We start from the raw sequence: 6,112 nt of genomic DNA on the forward strand, positions 1-6,112 counted from the left end.
AAAGAGCTCACAATTTAGTGCAGAGAGTTCTTAACCCGTGAAGGTAAAGTTCCCCTTGAGAACCTGGTGAAAGAAGTGGTCCCTCTTCCCGGAAGCTACTTATTTGAAATGGATGCAAGATTTTGTATGTGACTTGCGGTGTTCACAGATCTCCGGAAGTCTATTCAGTGTCTTCCTAAAATTTCCTGAATTCAGAGGTCAGGATCCTTCCACGAAACACAGACTTAAAGACACACACACAAGTTAAGGAGAGGGAGGAAGGAGGGTGTCAGCGTGTCCTGCTGGATCAGGAAGGGCTTCCCTGGAAGAGATGCTTGGGCCGTGTCTTGAGTGATAAATCTGATGTCACCAGCAGAAGAAGTGAGAGCCCTGGAGGTGGGGCAGACAGCATTTGAAGCCACACAACCCAGAGTGGGACTTGAACCCACTGGCTTTTAACTGAGATCACACACCTGGTCTCAGGACTTAATGAAGCTCAGATCCTTTATGTCTCATTGCAGAAAGAATTCAGTGAGAGAGAAAGCGATAGGTAAGAGGTGGATGTTTTTAGAGAGGTACACATTCCATAGACAGAGTGTGGACCGTTTCAGAAGGCGAGAGGCCCCAAAATATGGGGTGATTAGTTTTTTAGGCTGGGTAATTTCATAGGCTAACGAGCGGGAGGATTATTCTAACTATTTTGGGGAAAGGGTGGGGATTTCCAGGAATTGGGCCACGGCCCACTTTTTGGCTTTTCTGGTCGGCCTCGGAACTGCAGCACTGGTGGGTGTGTCACTTAGCTGATGTGGTACAATGAGCGTATACAGAGGCTCAAGGCCCACGGGAAGTGGAACCTTCCTCCATCTTGAGCCTAGATGGTCCTAACCAGTTTACGTCCTATCCTCAAGGGCCATGTCCTTCTCTGAGAGGTGGTGCCCTGCCCCCTTCCCTCCTGCCTCACGTTTGGAGCAGCACGGAGGTGGGAAGGGACATGTCACTCGGGGAATTGCAAAGCCCTGTTCCGTAGGAGCAGTGACGGGAAGAGCGGTGATGGGAGGAGTGCGGTGGGCGAGGGTGAGCAGGCGGGAGTGGGGCCAGATCGGGAGGGCGCGGCCTTGTCGTGCGCACGGTGGGGAGCTGCCACAGAGCCTTCGTGGTGGGGACAGAGGGGCGGACGTGACTTCCGGGGGAGCCCTCTGTGGAGGGGAGGGCACATGGGAGGGCGCGGTCCTGGGGGGCCGTCGCCCAGCTGTGCCAGTCATTCAGGCCCAGGGCCCGGACGCGGGCCGGCTCCGCTTCTGGAGAGGGTGCAGGCTGGAGCAGCAGCAGGACTCTGCTTGGAGGTGGGCTGGGTGCCGGAGGGTAGGAATAAACTCCAGGTTTTCGCCTTAAGCAGTTGAGCCCTCGGCGGGGTAGGTTCAGGAGGCATCCTTGGGCACGAATGCCCTTCTCTGTGGCATGGATGCCAACTCAACAGAATAAGAGTGCTCACGGACACAGTTTCCCCACTCAAGATGAAATAATCTTCTGTAAATCGTGAAAAGGACGTTCCTTACAACTTAGATGACTAGAAGAATGTCAAGAGAAAACCGATGCTGCTTTTTCATCACTAAAGTTGTATCTAAGGCAGCTTTCTAATCTCCCTCTTGGGAGTAAGAGCACGGGCTGTACTGAGGAGCTGGGCTGTCCACGCGCCATCTGGGCGCTACGGGTCCCCACGGCCTAGACGGCTGGGAGGAGTCGTGGGCCTGCTAAGTTGGAGATGCTTAGTACAGCGTGTTATGTAGAGATTTTCCCCCAAATATCAAACCATAATTATGAATTTCTTATTAATTTCTGTAGATTAGGAATCTCGGGTGTTGTAAATCTTGGCTTATAAGAATACCCATGAAAGAAACACACTTACAGTTAGCTGCCGTTTTAAACTTCATGTACAAGGGCAGTGGGCTTTCAATTAATTTTTTTTTTTTTTTTTTTTTTTTTTTTGCATTACGTGGGCCTCTCACTTTTGTGGCCTCTCCCGTTGCGGAGCACAGGCTCCGGACGCGCCGGCTCAGCGGCCATGGCTCACGGGCCCAGCCGCTCCGCGGCATGTGGGATCTTCCCAGACCGGGGCACGAACCCGTGTCCCCTGCATCGGCAGGCGGACTCCCAACCACTGCGCCACCAGGGAAGCCCTCAATTAATTTTTTAATAACAGTTTTATTGAGATATAATTCACATATCATATAATTCATCCATTTAAAGTATACAACACTTTCAATTAGTTTTTATTTACCTTAAAAATAGTTTTTCTAAAATTCTTCTTGCAATTAAATGGTATTCCGTTTGTAATAAGAAAAAAGAATACAAAGTATGTACATTTAAAACTGTGTACAATGGTCTTTATACATAAGGAATTTTCTCATGTGACTCCAGTTATTGGAGTCAAGAGAAAATATATTCTTAGGTTGGTTTAAAGTGTAAAATACAGTCAACATGTTATCACAAAAGTGACATGTGGCGTGAGAAGGAAAGACCAGAGGTGGCGCATCCTCATGGCTTGCTTCACTGTCCTGCTGGGGAAGGAGACCCAGATTAATTTACAGACCCTCATTCTGCTCTCAAGGGATCCGGGAGACCCTCCCCTGCTGCAGCCCTCCTGCCTGATGGCTGATTTGTTGTGATGAGTGTCCTCAGCTGGGATGGTAGTGGCATTGCACCAAGAGGGGGGAAATTGCCTTGGGGTTTAAACCGAAGGAAGTGGCAAAAGAGCAGCTCCTCCTAACAATTGGTGTGTATACACAGGAACATCGGAAAGCTCTGAGAATTTGAATGTCATCTTGTCCCCTAGGTTCATAATCTTTGTGGTAGATGCAATACATCTAAAAACTAGGGGTTTTGCTAAAACAACATGCAGAAAAAAGTATAACCCTTTTCCTATTGAAATTGACAGAACCTGTCACAAGGATTGAAACTCTCTGCTTTGCCCCATGATGCTGGATGCCAGGAATGTACTGATGATTGGCATTTAGACTGACCCATATACCGGTAATTTGTCTAAAACAGGTTTTCCAAGGTTGCATATGAGTGTGTCGTCACACAGAGGCTTAGACAGATTTGGTCTAACCCACCCTGATATACACCATGTTCTTAAATTCAGCTTTTATCTTGTGACTTCTAGGGTTAAAGCGCCTCCCTGTTTAATGCCGGTATCTGGTTTTAAAGCCTCTGTAACCCAGCACTATCCCAACTTTCCTGTAATCAGGCTTATCTCCTCAATGTTTCAAGCACCCAAAGACCCATTCTTGTGTCTGGATGTTTGCTTATATTGTTTACGTTCCTATTGCACTCACTTTTTTTTTTTTTTTTTTTTTTTTTTTTTTTTCTTTTTGTGGTATGCGGGCCTCTCACTGTTGTGGCCTCTCCCGTTGCGGAGCACAGGCTCCGGATGCGCAGGCCCAGCGGCCATGGCTCACGGGCCCAGCCGCTCCGCGGCATATGGGATCCTCCCAGACCGGGGCACGAACCCGTATCCCCTGCATCGGCAGGCGGATTCTCAACCACTGCGCCACCAGGGAGGCCCTGCACTCACTTTTAATAAAGTCTGTCCTCTAATAAGAATAGATGCTATAAAATGACCTTACAGTATAGTTTTTTCATGGCAAGCAAAGCCCACTGTAATGCTCAGGGTGCCTTTTATGAGACCCACGAGGAGGAACCATCACTCAGACCTCTTTGCTGTACAACCAATGTATTCACTTCTTATAGAAATTACAACTTGTAATTAATCGTGTGTCCTTATTTGCTTTGACCACTAGGAAACTCAGAATCACATATGCATCTCTTCTTTAGTACTGCAGAGATTCTTACAGCATGGCTTGATTTTTATAATCTTTCCACTGACCCCATGTTATTTTCCTTGCCTTGAGGGGTGAAGGTGGTCTCCTTTGCCTTTTAAAATTTACCTTTTTTTTTTTTAAAGGGAACACACATTTGTTAATCTGACAGCTCCTGTGGGTCAGCAGTCCTGGTGCCACACCTCACATACTTGGGGTCCAGGTATGGCTGGTGCCGAATTCTCACCCGAGGCTTGGGTCCTCTTCCTATCTCACTGTTGGTTAGCAGAACACATCTCCTTGTCCCTGTGGAACTGGAGTCCTTATTTTCTTGATGGTTTTTAGCTGGGGCTTGCTCTCAGCCTCCAATGAGCAGTTCACAGCCTAGCTGTTTGCTTCCTTCCTGGAGGCTGGCAGGAACATGTCTCAGGCCCTGAATCCTCCTCAGGCTTCAGTATCTTTGTCTTTTTTTTTTTTCAAAAAAAAATTTTTTTATCGCAGTCTAGTTGATTTATAATGTTGTGCCTATCTCTGCTGTACAGCAAAGTGACTCAGTTATACACATTACATTATAGACATTCTTTTTTTATATTCTTTTCCATATGGTTTATCACAGGATATTGAATATAGTTCCCTGTGCTGTACAGTAAGACCTTGTTGTTTATCCATTCTAAATGTAATAGTTTGCATCTGCTAACCCCAAACTCCCAGTCCATCCCTCTCCCTCTCTCTCCCTCCCTCTCCCCCTTGGCAACCACAAGTCTGTTCTCTATGTCTATGAGTCTGTTTTGTAGATAGGTCTTTGCAGTGGCTTAATGTTTGAAATTACTTTGTGGCTTTCTTTGGTAAATATTGAAATGTAGCAATAATGTCTTTTGAATATTACCAAGCCCATGAGTCCTTGAAAATATTTTTTATATATACAGTAACTTTATGTGTAAATATGTAAGCAGTGCAAGTTTATTAGAATCCATATTTTAGATTCCACATATAAGTGATATCATATGGTATTTTTCTTTCTCTTTCTGACTTACTTAAATGATAATCTCTAGTTGCATCCACGTTGCTACAAATGGCATTATTTCATTCTTTTTTATGGCTGAGTAGTATTCTGTTGTGTACCACATCTTCTTTATCCATTCATCTGTTAATGGGTATTTAGGCTGTTTCCATCTTTTGGCTATTGTGAATAGTGCTGCTGTGAACATAGGGGTGCATGTATCTTTCTGAGTTATAGTTTTGTCTGGGTATATTCCCAGGAGTGGGGTTGCTGGATCATATGGTAATTCTATTTTTAGTTTTCTGAGGAACCTCCATAATGTTCTCCGTAGTGGCTGCACCAACTTACATTCCCACCAACAGTGTAGGAGGGTTCCCTTTCCTCCACACCCTTTCCAGCATTTGCTATTTGTAGACTTTTTAATGATGGCCATTCTGACTGGTGTGAGGTGATACCTCATTGTAGTTTTGATTTGCATCTCTCTAATTAGTGATGTTGAGCATCTTTTCATGTGCCTACTGGCCATCTGTACATCTTCTCTGGAGAACTGCCTGTTAAGGTCTTCTGCCCATTTTTCGATTGGATTGCTTGGTTTTTGTTGTTGAGCAGGCTTCAGTGTCTTTGACTTCTCCTCTGCCACCAGCCAGAGAAAATGGTCTGCTTTAAGAGCATCACCTGATTAGACTAGGCTCACCCAGATCATCTACATATTTTAAGGTTATTGAATTGGGATTTAATTACGTCTTCAAATTCTCTTCCCAGTGGTTCCTAGGCTCGTGTTGGATTGAATAGCTGGGGTGGGAAGGGGAGGGTCGGCTTTAGGATTCTGCCAGTCACAATCCCTATATGGAGGACTGTGCAAGTGTGAAAAGAAACATGGCATGATCTCCAAGATATATTATTATCCTGAAAAGAGCAAGGTGTGGAACAACTGTTGTAGTGTCTGACCTTTGTATAAGAAATAGGGTAAAACAGGAAAGAGACATGCATTTTCTAATATTTTCAAAAAGAAAGAATGGAAGGATAAATAAAAATTTAACCTTTTATAGGGGTAGGAAGAGAACAGGAAAGAGAGTCAAAGATGAAAGCTGTGCTTCTCTGAATGTACCTGCTTTGTGGTTTACACTTAAGAACCATGCAAATGTTTTATATAATTAAAAGACAAAATTAAATAAAAAATCATAAAATAATTTCTAAAAATTGAAAACAACCCAGTATCAAGTTTGTGCTATAACTCCTCAGAGAAGAAATATTTAAAGTGCTCTTAAATCACAGTATTTTGACAGGATTGTTATATACGTTAGGGACAAAAGAC

Source organism: Mesoplodon bidens (genome assembly GCF_964165515.1).
Source record: "Mesoplodon bidens genome assembly, chromosome: 6".
Classification (NCBI taxonomy): Eukaryota; Metazoa; Chordata; class Mammalia; order Artiodactyla; family Ziphiidae; genus Mesoplodon; species Mesoplodon bidens.